Source organism: Oncorhynchus keta, chromosome 17 (assembly GCF_023373465.1).
Source record: "Oncorhynchus keta strain PuntledgeMale-10-30-2019 chromosome 17, Oket_V2, whole genome shotgun sequence".
Taxonomy (NCBI): domain Eukaryota; kingdom Metazoa; phylum Chordata; class Actinopteri; order Salmoniformes; family Salmonidae; genus Oncorhynchus; species Oncorhynchus keta.
In genome coordinates, this window is record NC_068437.1 from 4,274,911 (window position 1) to 4,292,607 (window position 17,697).

The 17,697-nt window shown below is 42.3% G+C and overlaps 1 protein-coding gene and 1 long non-coding RNA gene across 7 annotated transcripts in view; one reads left to right on the top strand and one right to left on the bottom strand.

The window, feature by feature from the left end:
- LOC118396306 (LHFPL tetraspan subfamily member 6 protein-like) overlaps window positions 1-2,576 on the bottom strand; it is a 33,150-nt gene extending 30,574 nt beyond the window's left edge. For 2 of the 6 annotated variants that reach the window (XM_035790418.2, XM_035790420.2), the window contains exons 1-2: window positions 2,307-2,572; window positions 1,730-1,755 (exon numbers count right to left, since the gene is read on the bottom strand). The gene's annotated coding sequence lies outside the window, so the exon portion shown is untranslated. Of the gene's footprint in view, window positions 1-1,729; window positions 1,756-2,306 lie in introns of all 6 variants that reach the window. The other 4 variants (XM_035790417.2, XM_035790416.2, XM_035790421.2 and 1 more) reach the window with 3 other exon arrangements.
- LOC118396307 (uncharacterized) lies at window positions 1,373-14,904 on the top strand. Its single transcript, XR_004828168.2, has 2 exons — window positions 1,373-1,761; window positions 14,641-14,904. It is a non-coding gene; the product is annotated as an uncharacterized LOC118396307 (long non-coding RNA).
- Window positions 14,905-17,697: the final 2,793 nt, after the last annotated feature.

Genomic DNA, 17,697 nt, shown 5'->3' on the forward strand with positions numbered 1-17,697 from the left:
TTTTAAACTTCATTGTTGGTTAGGGGCTTGTAAGTAAGCATTTCACTATAAGGTCTACTACACATGTATTCATGTGACTAATACAATTTGATTTGAAATTAGAAGTGCTCCTACAGGACGACTTTGACGAGCTCATGATGAGACTCATTGTCGGGGACTACACCCCCAATTTGCAGAGGTTGGAGGTGGAGATTGTCACCAGGTGTACAATATCTGTCCATTTTTGCTGCAGCAATCCATTTCCTTGTGAAGTCAGCTGAAAGACCAAGCAGAGGACCCACCATGAAGTCCAAGGTACGGCAACCAAGATGGATGCTTGAAGATCCGAAAAAAAACTTGTCACGTGGGCTAGGATGATCTTTAAACCAAGCAAATCACAAAGCCTGGTACTGAAAAAAGGCAAAGTGGACGACAGCAGCGGTTCAAGGTGGAATGGCAGCGAATTCCACCGCTGACAGAAAAACTAGTCATGAGCCTAGGGAAGTGCTTTGACAACTCTGACACAGAAAGTGTTGAAAGGCCAACTGACCAGGCGAATGATTGGATGCAGAGGGTGGGAAAAGCTCAGCTGCCCGTCCGAGGCCTGCCGGTGGAATTGCAGGTGACCAAAGCAAGGCAGGTCCTAATGCTACGGGAATGCAAGGACGAGAAAGTAAGGAAAGCTGGGATTGAGGGCCGCACTGGGAGAAAGTGGTCAGCAACATCAGCAGTGAAGAGTTGGAAGCAAGACTACACCACAAAGACATTGTCAGAACCGTGACCTTAGGATGCCTGGGTATTGGCTGTGTGAAACGGGTGTCCTGGACTAGAGCAAGTACATGGAAGAGAAGGGACCTCAGGCTGACAGAGATACGGTACATGGTGGAGGAGGGAGGGCAAACCATTGCAGTTGGGCTGAGGCAGCAGGGCATGTTGACATGCGGAGAAGGAGCCAGGGAGAGGAAAATAATAAGGGCTGACATCTAGATGATAGGACCAGCAGAATAAAGTGTGTTTTCCGCAGCATGTACGATGTACTACCAAGCCTGACAAACCTTGTTGTGTGGGAACTAAAACAAGACCCAAACTGCACTTTGTGTGGAAGATCAGCCAACCTCGAGCAAATACTATAATCCTGCAGGAAAACACTGATGAGAGGTACAGGTGGAGACACGACAAGGTCCTGACAGCAATAACATCCCAGCTGGAGGACACAGCCAAAAAGATCAGGCCAAAACAGAAAGGACCAGGCTTCATCCATTTTGTCAGTAGTGAGGAACAATCAGCTGGCACCCCATAAAAGTTGCAGGCTGACCTCAGAAGACACCTAATCTTCCACCAGAACATCATTAACACATCACTCAGACCAGACCTGCTGATCTGGTTGAGGAGCACAAAGAACACCATCATGCCCGAGCTGACAGATCCATGGGAGGGAGAGGATTGAGGAAGTCTAAGAGAGGAAGCTGTTGAAGTACCAGGTAGTGGACGAATGCACAGACAAGTGTTTACCCGTGGAGGTTGGGGCAAGAGACTTCCCAGGCCAGTCTCAGTGCAAGGCACTAAGTATCTTCAGAGGAAAGGGAGCACAGAGGAATAGGATATGTTGCACAATTGGGCAGAAGGCAGAGAGGACATCACAATGGGTGTGGCTGAAGAGGGAGGAGCAGTGGTTAAACCAACCTGGCTCAGATCAGGCCGGACAGTGTAGTGAGAAGCGCCAAAACACCTAATGAAGAGGGGACCTTACCTGAGGATGAGCAGCATACTCGCTGTCTGCAGGTAAAATATTAGTGTTTTAGGTTAATTCTTTAAGTGTTTCACTTTTGCCATTAGAGTATTTTGTGTAGATACATTTTTTATATATATATTTTTTTATACAATTAAATCCATTTCAACCCCACTTTGTAACATTACATAATGAAAAGTCATGGGGTGTGAATACTTTCTGAAGGCACAATATAGCGCTATTTAATAATGCAAGTAGCAAATCTATGTGCCCTTCATTTCAAAGGGTGACGAATTTTATGCGATGTAATTAACACAAGTAATTATAATACATTACTACATAACTATAATACTGCATATGGGCTATACAATTTAGACGACCTAAGCATTACTAATAAAAACCCAAGGCAATCATATCGGATATTTTTTTTATGTAATGGCCTGACAAGTCTGCAGTGCTTGATTCCTTATCAGAAGTTGAGAAATATGACAATCAGTACCCCTCATGCATAGACGCTTATTTTCGAGGCCAACAGACAGTGTTTAGCATTCTGTTCAAGTAATGCAAGGTAAAAACATTTTTTTTTTTTAAATCTTACGTTTAAATTCCTCAACGTTATCCCAAACGGCAGATGATAGCTGAATGTAAAAGTTCAATGGAGTTGAAGAGTCGAGCAAAAATAAAGCTCTCCTTTATCGCAAAAATATCCATGACAAACTCCCTCAGTTAGACAACTGAAGTTACGTCTGGTGTTAGGATAGGGACCTATAACGAAAAACACTTTTATCACAACAAACAGAGTAACATTCGGAATGACGCAGGCTTGATAAAAACAATTCTGGGGAGAGAGAAATCTCCGCCCAGTGGGTTGGTTCAGGTGATATTTATAAACCCTGAATTGCTTATTATGTCATGTCCAATGAGAGGCTTTCAAGCCACTGGCCGCCATATTGGTATTCCCAGGAAGCGCAGTCCTCAATAGGAATGAAAGGAATTCTACATGGTTTTAATAAAAACAAACGTATTTAGGTATGTATTGTTGTAGTTTGGAGAGTAACATTAGTACTCTGTAAAAATAAGTACTTTAAGGAATATGTTTTTATATTTTTATGTATTTAACATTTTTAGGTTTAGTTCACATAATATAAATTAAAAGTGTGCATTAAGGTGTCTGTAAAAGAATATACCTGGCAAAACGAATGTAGACATTAATAAATGCATTTCTATAGCTTCCAAAATCTTTTTTTAACTTCAGAGGAGGAGTATCAAGATGGCTGCATGGTGGCTTCAATACATCGCCCCTGAATGCATTCTATGGTTAATACATATCAGTCTTTTAAAGTGCGCAAATTCTCTGCCTGGCTCCAAACTGGTTCTGTAATCTAACCACGGAATAGGGTTTTGTAAAACCATGGTGCACATTCTGCTTGGGTAAATACACTGCTACATATGTAGGATCTTAATTTGACCACCCCATTGCAGGATAACTTTTCCTTAGGCCTGTTTAAAACGTGTAGTGTGTTTGAGGTATAAAAAAGCCTCGGGAAGTTTGTAATTTTCACTTAGAAATATTAGACATGTTTTTGCCTTGAGAAAAATGTATCAACCCCTATAAAATGTCCATTAATTATAATCTACATAATAATTCACAATTCCTGTTGCTGCAGGATTATTTTTCTGCTGTAGCAAACTGGCTCAAATTAAGATACTACAGCTGCACTTGTTCTTAGGATAATAATAATAATAATAAGACCTGTTCTTATGAATTACAAAGAGCCTTCCACTCCCCGCAATAACCATAGTTTTATATTGGCTCAATGAATGCAAAATATTTTTGCAAGCTAACGTTAGAATTTACCTTAAATTGATGTAGCCAAGGTAGTATAAATTAGTATAACTTGCTAGTTTCCAGTGCTGGAAAAAGTACTCAATGACTTGAACAGTGGTGGGAAAAGTACTCAATTGTCATATTTGAGTAAAAGTTAAGATACCTTAATCAATAGAAAATGACTCAACTAAAAGCGAAAGTCACCCAGTAAAATTAGTAAAAGTCTAAAAGTATTTGGTTTTAAATATACTTGAGTATCAAAAGTAAATGTAATTTCTAAAATGTACAAACGTAAAAGTACAATTTCATATTCCTTATATTAAGCAAACCAGAAGGCACAATTTTATTTTTTGTATTTATTGGCGGATGGCCAGGGGCACACCAACACTCAGACATAATTTACAAGCAAAGAATGTGTTTAGTGAGTCCGCCAGATCAGAGGCAGTCGGGATGACAAGGGATGTTTCTTTATAGCATAACAGTAATTCAATACCAATACAAATGAAACAAGTCTATGAATGTTTGAATTTGAGTAAAGATGTAACAATTCACCGGCCCTTATACTCCCCGATTGAAATGTTGAAGATAGGAGTGCATCGCTTCACAAACACCAAATATAGTATGCATCTTATTTATATTACATAATGTTTTCTTTACGAAAAAATACCTCACATCTTACGTGACAGCTTACGCATACTCTCCTCTCCTTCTATCATAGGTTGTCTAGTCAAGCTGCACACTACCCAGCTTTACATGCTGACCAACCTGAGTTTGACAAATTTTTCTTTTAGGCTTTATTTAGTTCGATAATTTGCCAGGTTATTGTTATCTATGCCCTCTGGAAAGATAGCGCCTGAGGGAATGGCTGCCGTTTTATTGGCTCTTAACCAACCGTAAAGTGGACAAATTCAAAGCACGTAAATACTACCAACGGGACATTAAAAACTGTAATATCTTATGTTTCAATGAGTCGTGGCTGAACAACAACATGAATAACATACAGCTGGTGGGTTATACACTGTATCGGCAGGATAGAACAGCAGTCTCTGGTAAGACAAGGTGTGGCAGTATATGTATATTTGTAAATTTGTAAATCTAAGGACGTCTCGAGGTTTTGCTCGCCTGAGGTAGTATCTCATGATATGCTGTAGACCGCACTATCTACCTAGTGAGATTTAATCTATATTCTTCATAACTGTCAATTTACCACCACAAACCGATACTGGCACTAAGACACGCACTCAATGGGCTGTATACGGCCATAAGCTGACAGGAAATGTGACCTTGTTTTAAAACAATATGTGTAACAGTGTTAGCTGTGTTGCCACTGCAGACTTTTAATGTTATGTATCTATGCATTGGTGTATGATTGAGTAAGCTAACATGAACAAACTAGACTTTAGTACATTACAGTATAGCACAATAAAGTACAGTATACATTACTGTATGCTAATTTAATGTGCTTTATTATGCTAACTGTACTGTACTATACAAATTAAAAGACTATTTCAGTATTTAGGACCCTAATCATATAAATGCCATGTTAAAGAAGGATGAAGACCCTTTTTTGAAATATTACTAGGTTTTGAGTAACTTATCTGCAGCAGCAGTTGTCTTCCTGAGCATCTTCCTGGGATGGAAATAGTAACAAAGGCAAATATGTACTTTTACAAGCTGCAAAGTTGTCGTTACCAAAGTGCAGGTCTGTAGATCTTGTAGAAATTAACATTTTGTAATTCTAAACATAATCTGCATTGATCTGTGGTGGTGAGTGTTTGAATGTTAAATGACGAGACAGAGGCATTGATGCGAGGAACCAGTCTTGTTCAGGTCATTTAAATACATCCGTGTACCTCAAGCACACACTGGTAAAAACACTGGAGTTGCAGTAATTAACATTTACCAACAGATGGCATCACTGTGCCATAACACTGTGCCTTTTATAAAATAGGACAGGAGCTGTCAATTCACTAACTAAACAAACCTAGTAATAATTTCCAACATAAAGACTTGAGGTTTTCTTCACGTATCAATTTAACACATTTTAACAGTCTCTTCACTTTTCCCCATTTTTTTTATATCTATGTCTGTCAGAAATCACTAATGGGAAACCTACAGATAGGCAGACGCCTGCAGCGTGAAAACACAGGGGGCTTGTCTGCGAGGACTGTGAGTTCCCGCACAGACATGTCACCTGACACTCTAAGGGGAGTACTGATGAACCAGGGAGCGGCCGACCTGTGATCCCCTGGCTCTTCGCCCAGTGCCTCATGTGACTTGCTGGGGTTCCGTCCTTTGTCCTGCGACAGGTCAACCCTGTCACAACGTTAAAGGGATCCATTCACTTTGACCAAGCAGGAGCATGGTGCAACTTTCTGTACACAGGATCCGAGTCTCCAGAGGCCCTGTTTCACCCACCCTGAGCTCAGGTAAGTCTTTTGCTGATTTGTCGTAGATGAACTTGGAGACCTGTCTTCTGTGATGTAGCTTCACCAGCACGTCTGTCACCACACAGGGCCCCAGGAGAGTGTTGGCTACTGGCAGAGCTGCTTTTAAGCACCGTGCCCTGAGGCACTGTGCCGGGCTGCTAGCCATGCCTTCTGTACGGGTAATGCGCCACTGCAGGATTGCTTTCCGTGCATCTTTGCCCTCTCGCAGAGCCTTTTTTTGCAGAGGTTCTTTGCGATTTTGACTGCTGACTCCGCCTTCCCATTAGCTTTTGGGTGTCATGGTGATGAGCTGACTTGCTCAAATTCACATTCTACAGCAAATGTTTGGAACTGAATTCCAGAGAATTGGGCTCCATTATCTGAAATTACACTATCTGGCTGGTCATAGCGGGCAAACTGAGCCTTGCAGTGATTGATTGTTGTCTCTGCTGAGAAGTCGGGGAAGAGGTCAATCTCCCAGAAGTTTGAGTAATGATCAACTACCAGCAGAAAGTCTTTGCCACTGTGCTGGAAGAGATTGAGACTTACTATCTGCCAGGGGCGCATCAGTAGCTCGTGGGACATCATCGTCTCTCTCTCTGTTGCTCAAAGGCACATTCACTATAGATAGACATAGTCTTTGATTTCACTCTGCATTCCTGGCCAATACAGTGTGTCACATGCTTGTCTGTAACAGGCCTCACCTCCTATGTGACTTGAGTGCACGCGCGCGCCAACATCTCAGGGTGCAGAGACCAGGGAATAACGACTCTCTGACCCTTGAATATTACTCAGTTTTGAACACTGAGCTCCTCTTTGACTGGCCAATAGACTGGCCAATATTCTCTGACGACGAGAGCATTTTCTTCTCTGCAGTCGGAATCACAGACCTCAATGCCTGGAGGTGCTCGTCCCTGTCTGTGTGCCGTCTGATTTGTATAAGGCGCTGGTCCGTAACATTGAGGGAGTCAGCCTGGTTGATGTGTTCAACATCCACTTGCTCTGTTTGTAAGCTGCACACTGTGTGTTGTTCATACGTGGAGCGTGTGTGTGTGCCTGATGCAGTAGCCCTGCTGAGCGTGTCACTCACATACATCTTCGGCCCTGGCTAATACACCGCCTTGAGGTTGTAGCTTTGTAGGGCCTGCTCTGCAGTTGTTTCGGGGCATTCAGGAAAGGCTTGCTGAATATAGCAATAAGGGGCTTGTGATCTGTCTCTGCGGTAATATTGTCGCGGCCGCACAGGTAGTGCAGGAAGCGTTGGCATGCAAACACAATGCTGAGGCACTCTTTCTCTATCTGGGGATAGGTCTGGAGTGTGCCCTAGAGGCGAATGCCACAGGCTGGCCCTCCTGACAGGTTTTTGCCAAGACAGCATTCACTTTCTCAGGATCTGGCTTCAATCCGGTGGAGGACAAGATGTGCCCATGAAAGTGACTCAAATTGCAGTTCCTATGCGTTCCACTAGATGTCAACAGTCTTTAGAAATTGTTTCAGGCTTGTATTCTGATAAATGAGGGAGTAAGACCAGTCTGGATGAGTGGACCCTTGTCACGTCACAGAGCTTTTTCATGCGCAATCCCAAGAGAGTGCCTTTCTTGTTTACCTTTTATATTGTCAACGTTATTGTCCGGTTGAAATATTATAGATCATTTAGGCTAAAAACAACCTGATTGATTATAAATATAATTTGACATGTTTCTATGAACTTTATGGATGCAATTTGGATTTTGTGTCTGCTTGTTTTGACTGCGTTTGAGCCTGTGGATTACTGAAGAAAATCCGCAAACACAACAGGTTTTTGCATATAAAGAGACTTTATCGAACAAAAGGAACATTTATTGAGTAAATGAATGTCTTCTGAGTGCAACCATATAAAGATCATCAAAGGTAAGGAATTAATTCTCTCTCTATTTCTGACTTGTGTACTCTTCTACTTGGCTGGTTACTGTTTGTAATGATTTGTCTGCTGGGCTATGTTCTCAAATAATCGTAAGGTATGCTTTCGCCATAAAGCATTTTTCAAATCAGACACCGTGGTTGGATTCACAAGAAGTTAATCTTTAAACCTATGTAAAATATGTTTTGTTTTCTGAATTTTTATAATGAGTATTTCTCTATTTGAATTTGGCGCTCTGCAATCTCTCTGGATGTTGGCCAGTTGGGACGCTAGAGTGGGACGCTAGTTGGGACGCAAGTTTCAGCTTGGTGCTACTCTGTGTGAGTTTGTCTCTGGGCGCGAGCCTCCTTTTGTCTTTAAGGCTCATAACGTTACACGTGGCCCCCAAATCTAGCTGTGGTCTATTATTAAGTAGTATACTGACAAACCACTTTTTTCCTTTTGCCCCTATGCACTCGCTAGCATATACTGTACATCCTTGGTGCTGTTGTTGCCTTCATCTGTATTTGTTTCAATGGAGTGCACTTTACCCACTTTTCTCTTGCTTTTCATGTAGACCCTTGAGAAGTGACTAGCTGTACCACAGAATTAGCATATTTTCCCATAGGCTGGACATTGTTCTTTTCCCCGTCCATGAGAAATACCATAATATCTGCACGTATCGGGGTTGTCTACTGCAGAGTTGACTCTAGTATTAGCATTAGCTGTGTCAAAGGGGAATTTCTTTACTGGCAATGTAGCATTGACATTGTCAATATGTTGCCTTTCTAGCTCTATGGACCTTATCCGTATATCAGTAAGCTCTGCTGCACAGCATGTCTCCACTGCCAAGACCAGTCTCAGGTCCCGTTCTCTCAGCAAACGTCTGCGCGTGCCATCATCAGCTATACCAAGCACTATCTTATCTCGGATCAGTTCATCTCTTAAAGCCCCATAGTCACATGTAGCTGCCTTTTCCCTTAACCTAGTGACAAAGCTGTCAATGGACTCCCCGTCCTCCTGTTTGCAACGACCGAAAACATAACGCTCGTAGATAACCCTTCTTTGCTGGCTTAAAGTAATGTTGAAGAGCATCAAGAATAGCTGTTGCATTAACTTGCTGAGCTGCTGTTAAGTGTTGTGGATGTGTTTGTATTTGACTCCCATTATAGACCTCAAAGTGACAGCCACTACATCATCGTCCTTTTCCAGAAGTCCTGTTGCATTGTCCTCCTATTCACTTCTAAACGTATCCCAGTTTGTGCTCCAAACTCCACTGAGCTTCATAACGGCTCGAGGGGGAATGTTCGCTGCCATGTCTAACCGGTGCTAACAACACTGAAGCGAACTGCAAACTAAGCTCAGCAACAACAACAAAAAAATCCCTTTTTCAGGACCCTGTCTTTCAAAGATAATTCTTAAAATTCCAATTAACTGAACAGATCTTCATTGTGAAGGGTTTAAACACTGTTTCCCATGCTTGTTCAATGAACCATAAACAATTAATGAACATGCACCTGTGGAACGGTCGTTAAGACACTTAACAGCTTACAGAAGGGAATCCAAATTAGAGCATGACAGACGTAGGTTTACCATGTTGAGAAATAAGGTGATGAAAGAAATCAGACAGGCCAAGGCAAACGTTTTTATTAACATAAATTGGTGAAGCAAAGGGAAATTCTTTATTGATCTGGGAGAATCTAAAAAAGTTAACAGGGAAAGACCATAGTAACACTGCAAAAAGACTAGCAATCATGGTGAATAACAATCTAACACAGGATGCAGTCGAAATAGCAATAGCCTTCAATTCCTACTTTATTGGCTCTGTCAGGTTACTGACACAGAACTCCTCCACTGGTTTTTTGGGCTCAGTGCTAGTGAATGACACTCAACCTGCCTTCATCATAAGGGAGGTTTCTGAGTCAAAGGTGAACAAGGTGATTAGCTCACTAAAGAACTCTAAAGCCAAAGATGTGTTTGGGCTGGACTCTACCTTTCTTTGAAACTACAAAGAGTCACTCATTGGCCCCATTACTAAGGTCACCAACACATCTATTGGTTTCGGGGTGTGTCCAAGGGTATGGAAGTCGGCCATAATTAAAGGCCATCTTTAAATCGGGCGACCCTGCTGACGTGAGTAACTACAGGCCCATTAGTATACTACCTGTGGTGTCAAAGGTTGTTGAAAAGTGTATAGCAGAACAAATGATTGCCCACCTCAACAACAGCCCCTTCACATTACACTCCATGCAGATTGGCTTCAGAGCGAAACACTCCACAGAAACGGCCAACTGCTTTCTTCTGGAAAATGTGAAGTCCAAGATATGGTACAAATATTATTGGGCACAGACAACAGCACAAAGGGCAAGCAGGTAGAGACAACAATACATCATGCAAAGCAGCCACAACTGTCAGTAAGTGTCCATAATTGAGTCTTTGAATGAAGAGATTGAGATAAAACTGTCCAGTTTTAGTGTTTGTTGCAGCTCGTTCCAGTCGCTAGCTGCAGTGAACTGAAAATAGGAGCTACCCAGGGATGTGTGAGCTCTGGGGATCTTTAACAGAATGTGACTGGCAGAACGGGCTTTGTATGTGGAGGATGAGGGCTGCAGTAGATATCTCAAGTAGGGGGGAGTGAGGCCTAAGAGGGTTTTATACATAAGCATCAATCAATGGGTATTGCGACGGGTATACTGAGATAACCAGTTTACAGAGGAGTATAGAGTGCAGTGATGTGTCCTATAAGGAGCCTTGGTGGCAAATCTGATGGCTGAATGGTAAAGAACATCTAGCCACTCGAGAGCACCCTTTCCTGCCAATCTATAAATTATGTCTCCATAATCTAGCATGAGTAGGACTATCATCTGAATCAGGGTTAGTTTGGCAGCTGGGGTGAAAGAAGAGTGATTACGATAAATCTAGACTTGGTCTACTCTAACTTTAGCCTGCAGCTTTGATATGTGCTGAGAGGAGGACTCCCAAGTACTTGTATTAGGTGACTACCTCAAGCTCTAAACCCTCAGAGATAGTAATCACACCTGTGGGGAGAGGGGCATTCTTCTTACCAAACCACATGACCTTTGTTTTGGAGGTGTTCAGAACAAGGTTAAGGGTAGAAAAAGCTTGTTGGACTCTAAGAAAGCTTTGTAGTAGAGAATTAACACAAAATCCAGGGAGGGGCCAACTGAGTTTAAGACTGTATCATCTGCATACAGATGCATACTTCCAAAGCATAATTCCAAATGGGTCGTCCAAATGGACAATGACACCAAACATACTTCCAAAGTTGTGGCAAAATGGCTTAATGACAACAAAGTCAAGGTATTGGAGTGGCCATCACAAAGCCCTGACCTCAATCCCATGGAAAATTTGTGGGCAGAACTGAAAAGCGTATGCAAGCAAGGAGGCCTACAAACCTGACTCAGTTACACCAGCTCTGTCAGGGGTGAATTTTGGCCCATTCCTCAACTTATTGTGGGAAGCATGTGGAAGGCTACCCGAAATGTTTGACCCAAGTTCAACAATTTAAAGGAAATGCTACCAAATACTAATTGAGTGTACGTAAACATCTGACCCAGTGCACGTAAACATCTGAAATAAATCATTCTCTCTGCCATTATTCTGCCATTTCCCATTCTTAAAATAAAGTGGTGATCTTAAATGACCTAAGACAATTTGGCTAAGGTGTATGTAAACTTCCAGTTTCAACTGTATGTAGGAGAGAGATGGTTAGTTAGAGAGGACAGAGGGATGCATAGGGTAAGAAGAAATAGCAAGTTAATAGATGCATCCAGAAGGTTGAACATACACAGTAATTTAGATATATTTTGAGAAGCTTTCCCAGACCCAGATTACTGCAATATAAAGTACTTTCAAAGGAGATTCTCTACTGAGAATGCTTTCTAGTCCAGGTTAATGTTAAATCTGGTCTTGGGAAACTAGACTGTAGGGGATAGTTGGGTAAGATGAGCCAAAGGGTTAAGTTGAGCCGCCCTTGTTTATAGGAAACCATACACAACATGTATTATTTTACCATTTAGGAAGAGGTCATCATTTCATGGAGTCTGTGAAGGAAGACACCACATGGAAAAAGTGGTAAGCAAGTTAGGTCCAAAATACAGATTTTCACCAAGTGAAATGAATGTATTGTGTTAGAGGTTACACAATGCTTGTATCTAAACCAAACTAGATACTTTGGTTTAGATTCATCAGTCTAAACCAAAGGGTCTCTTTAAGCTTCAATATGAGTTCCTAATCCTAGCATTAAAGTGCACCCTTGTAGCTGTGGGGCTAATGAGTTGAGCCAATGGTTGTGCCAATGGCAAGCTGAGTAAATTTAAGTTGTTTTTTTCCAGGGCATGATGCAAGGCATTATCACTGGGATATGAGGTAACAACAGGGCCTGGTCTATGTTAAGTGTTTTTTTAAAGTACAAAATGTCTGTTAGGTGTTATGCCTGTGTTAAAATATGCTTAAAATGATTAAAAGACTAAAAGTGACTGTGATTGTGTTGAATTGTGTTTGGAAAATATGTAGATATATTTGTTAGAAAGAATACTTTATTTTGCTTAATGGAGTGATGCTCAATGTAAAAAATGGCTTAACTTACCCCACTCTCCCCTACCGCCTGTTGAATGCTAAGTTTACATGAACTTTGGATTGTATCTCTGTCTTTCTATTCTTAGATTCTGTATGAAATACTGTATGTCAACAGGCTGTTTAGTACAATGAGTTATAGCTTTAGTCTGTCTGTAGGTGGCGCTCCAGGCCACATTACAACCTGTGTTGTTTAGACTCAGGTCTAGACTTAATGGCGGTGGTGAGTGAGAGAGAGGGCCTCTATGTTTCCTCACCCGAGGAGAAATGAAGAGCTATCAACTCCTAACAAGTCAAAGGAGTTCACTCGTGACACATACTTCTGAAACACGCGCGCGCGCGCACACCACGTCCTTCTGAAACACGCGCGCACACACCACGTCCTTCTGAAACGCGCGCACACACCACGTCCTTCTGAAACACGCGCGCACACACACCACGTCCTTCTGAAACACGCGCGCACACACCACGTCCTTCTGAAACACGCGCGCACACACCACGTCCTTCTGAAACACGCGCACACACCACGTCCTTCTGAAACACTGACTGTCAACATGCCACTTCACTTATTCAAACCATATGACTGTCTCTCCTCTCTGACCACTGGCCATATACAGGCAATTTGGACATCTGCTTCTCCAGCCTGGCCTCAGAGCCATACGAAATATACTTGACATATTTCTGAGCACCTCCAAGACGTATGATACCTACTAATAGTCTAGTTACTTGAAGCAGAAACGAAAGTAGGGAGATGAGTTGGCGTAATCCGCAACAGTCTAGCAATCCAAAGGTTGCATGTTGGAGTCGTTTTCTGGCATTTTCGCTAACCTTTATTCTAAACTTAACCCAATTCGCCTAACCGGCTACGTAAATTCAAGATGTATGATAAGTTACATCCTCCATATTGTATGACCAGGTAAAACGTATGATATTGTACGACCGCTAATCTGTTCATAATGTAAACTAAGGTAATGTTACCTATTATACTAAATTGAGTGGCATAGATTTTGTACAGAATAATATGAATTTCTCTGAAACCATGTTGGTGTCTCTGGTTCTGACTGTTTTAAAACAAGCGTCTTAAAGTTGTAGGTGTATTGTAACATTTGGATTGAACATACTGATGGTTCTCTGATGGTTAGTAAGTGACCATGGTAAAATGTGTGACCCTTTGCTTCCTTACATTGATCGACATTAGTCTTCCTGTACTGACAAAAATCTTCAAACAAAGTGATATTTTGTCAATTGACAGGCCAGAAGTCCCGTTCCACTTATTTCTCCACTTTAAAATCCTGTCTATTTCCTGTCTATTGATTGGTTTCTTCTGTCCAGCTCAATGTGGTCACCACATCCTCCTCTCCACTTTCACAGGTCGTTGTTGTTACTGCCCTAAATGTGAATGTGAACTCTTCCACCCTGTAAAATAAAGGAAATATGTTCAATATTTTATATCAATACAAATCTTAGGGCTCTAGAGGAGGAGACATTGGACTGTGATAGCAGGGATGGAAATGGGAAAACAGACAGAGATGACTATCCATCCACTTCTCCCTTTCTTCACTCGCTGTCCCTCTCCAGACTCCCAAGAGTTCTCTCTCTCTCTCTCTCTCAAATTGGGACCTAATTTTCCTTTCCCCTCTCTTCATCTCCTTCACTCCTCCTCCCCCCTTTTTCATAAAAACATTAGTTCTTCTCCTCTCTTTTTTGAGAGGGATGTTTATGCGGCCGTCAGACCTGGTTTGTTGGGATGGCTGACTGAGAACGTTTGTTCCAGACCTGGGTTCAAATACTATTCAAATCCATTTTGAAAGGAGTACTTTATCTGGCCTTGTTTGAGCTTGCCTGACACAATGGAACCAATAAAAAAGTCCCCAAAATCCAAACCCTGCCCAACTAGCACTCCAGGCAGACTAGAGCAAACATGAAAAGTATTTGAACCTAGGTCTGGGTCTCTCCCTCAGACAGACAATGTTGATTTCATGTCAGTCTGCTGAATCTCTCAGTCACGCCATTGTCTTAAATTGGCAAAGAGATGCATGTCAGCCAGCTCTCATAGACTACAGTATGCCGGCTATTTAAGGCAAGGGCAATGAAAAGAGAGTTTGTAAATGTAATATTTCACACAGTCTTCTATGAAGGAAAATATTCACTCGAGGAGTTACTGTAGGCTAAATCCTATTTTTAATCGTCTTCTTTCTAGATGGAAAATGGAGAGTAGGGGACCTCCATTGTGATGGGAGACAACACATCTCTGTGGCTTCGAGCTGCATGTTGCCCCCTATTTTGGGAGTTTTTGTCTGTGACCTGCCAGATACCTGATGGACATCACAGGGCCAGTCTAGAACTTTGAGAGGATTCGATCACATCCTTCAAAACAACTTCTTACTTAATATGCATTTTAACACATATGTATTGAATTAGATTGGTGACTCATGGCAATAAAACAATATCATTTTTAAGCCTATTTCACCCTTTTTTCATTGTTGTTGAGTGCCACTGACTGAACCCACTTTCAAAGTTTCTGGAAGCAACAAAGAGACATTTGGAGCTGGCAAACTCACACGTATGATCACGCAGAGAACGCTCACATTGGTCAAAAATCACTGCTACAGAAAATGGAGAGAAAAGGCTGCACATGTCCAATCACATGCTGATCTAACTGCCATGGGCTGGATGTTGTTTTTCGATCGTGTACGAAAATACCTACATTTGATTAGTGTTGATATACACCGAGTGTAAAAAACATTAGGAACATTAGGTTCTTTCGGTGACAGACTGACCTGGAAAATCCAGGTGAAAGCTTTGATCACTTACTGATGTCACTTGTTAAATCCACTTCAACCGGTGTAGACGAAGAGGATGAAACAGGTTAAGGCTTGAGATAATTGAGACATGGATTGTGTATGTGTGCTGTTCAGAGGAGTAATAGGTAAGACAAAAGATTTAAGTGCCTTTGAACGGCGTATGGTAGTAGGTGCCAGACACACCGGATGGTGTCAAACAGAGTATTTGAGCAGATGAGCTGTTGGAAATCCCTCTCCAGCGCTCCATGGTCCTTTCCTACTGCCCAGGTCTCTAAAAACTGCTCCATGCTCACAGGGGAAAAAAACTGCTTCATGAAACTGCTTCATTAAAATCACAATTGAATCAACACCCATCTATTTTTTGTGACTACCTGGACCTACCAATTGTTTTTAAAGTATACACAATAAACAATCCCGCACACCCAGCAGGCGGGCCAGCTGGCTAATAAAGCCCAAATAATAAACCTTAATTAACAACAGGTTATAACTAATGAACAGACAATGAGCGGGAGGAAAAGATCAGTGGCAGCAAGAAGGCCGGTGACGACGACAGCCGAGCGCCACCCGAACGGGAAGGCGAGCCACCTTCGTTAGGAGTCGTGACAGATTTTAATTAAACGTATGAATAAACATGAAAAGGTGAATGTAAGAAATGTACATGAGTTCAAATAGGCTCCATGTCATATTAAACACCATATAAACACTCTAAATGGGCTAGGAGCCAGACAGGGAGCCTAAGAGGGAACGAAAATGAATTACTATTATTTTCATATTATTCCAATTATTTCAAGGCTATAGCCTACCAAGAAATACATTGTGAAGTATTTGTGTGTGACACAATAGGCTGGTAGGGACATAAAGATCTTAGCATTTAAACATTTGCACATATAGGCTGTGACTTACTTAGAATTGAATACAAATTAAATGAATCATGTCTTATTAGTGCTTTGAATTCATTTTTAGAAACAAGAGTTTAGCCAGTCTGTGGCTTCAGGCTCATGTGATGGTACCTGGAGAGCCAGCCACTGGAGATAATAAACACCTTTTTGGCCACTTCTGCCAGGCTGGGCAGAAATGCATTAAGCGCTCAGCATTTAAATAACGTTTCGTTGTATTAAATCATTATAGTCTACAAATTGTGCATAAAGGCTATGACGTTAAATTAAATAGTAAAACAAAAAAATGCCTTATTATGCTCGGTGCCGTTGAATTCACTTTTAGAACACGAATTTGAGTCTGTGAGTCAGGCCCATTCGATGGTGCCTGGAGAGCTGTGCACTTGCAGAGCCACTGGGGATGCTAAAATGTCACACCCTGATCTGTGTCGCTTATTTTTCCCCATTCCCTGCATTTTCTGTTTCTCTGTTGCCAGTTCGTCTTGTTTTGTTAGGTCTTACCAGCGTGTTTCCCGTTTCTCTTGTTCTCAAGTTTCAGTCTTCCTGGTTTAGACCTTTCTGCCTGTCCTGATCCTGAGCACGCCTGCCGTTCTGTCCCTGGTTGACTCTGCCTTGGATAACAAACCTCTGCCTGCCCTTTGCCTACCCATTTTTTATAATAAATATTCTGAGAATCGAAAAATCGGGCTCCTGGGTCTGCATCTGGGTCATATCCTGAGTCATGATACTACAAACTGGCAATGACTGACCCAGCAGACTCAGACCAGCTCCACAACACGGTCTCCACCATTGGAAGACAAAAGGAATTACTGCATAACCTTGTAGAGGGACTCCATACTTTAGCAGAACGCCATGACCATGCCTTCAATGCATTGTTGGAACAATTCCTTGGACTGTCTACTAGGCAGCAGGCCACAACGGTAACCTTACAGACTCCCAGTTGCCCCGCTACCAGCGGTGCTTCTCCCCAGCCTACCCCGGCTTCCCGAGAACCCGGCCACCTCCGGAGCATTACGTTGGGGATCCTGGAACCTGCCAGGCGCCTCTCTCCCAGTGCTCCCTCATCTTTGAGCTACAGCCCACATTGTTTCCTTTGGATTGTTTGAAGATGGCGTATCTTATAACGCTGATGTCCTGGAGGGTGCTCCCCTTGGCTACGGCAACAATCCACTGTTTGCCTTAGACTGGAGGATTTCATGGTGGAGTAAGGAAGGTGTTCGTTTGCCACAAGACTCCCGTATTGTGGCAAACAATGCGGTAGATTTGGCACGTTGGCCGCCGAGAGTGCCTGGGACCCGGAGTCCCTGTTTGACACCTCCCTTCACAGATTATCAGAGGAAATTAAAGATGAGCTTTAAATAGTGTTAATAATGTTCCCGATTCCCCTTTGCCCCCGAAGAATCCCTGAAAGTCCCTGACCCCTGCATACCCGAGAGAATCCGATGTCACCCGAGTTCCCTCTGGAATCATCGAGGACTGTAGACTCGTCTCCTCCGAAGCCCATGCAACTGGGCAGGGCTAGATTGCCTCCTGCGGAACATTTACGCAAACTGAGCT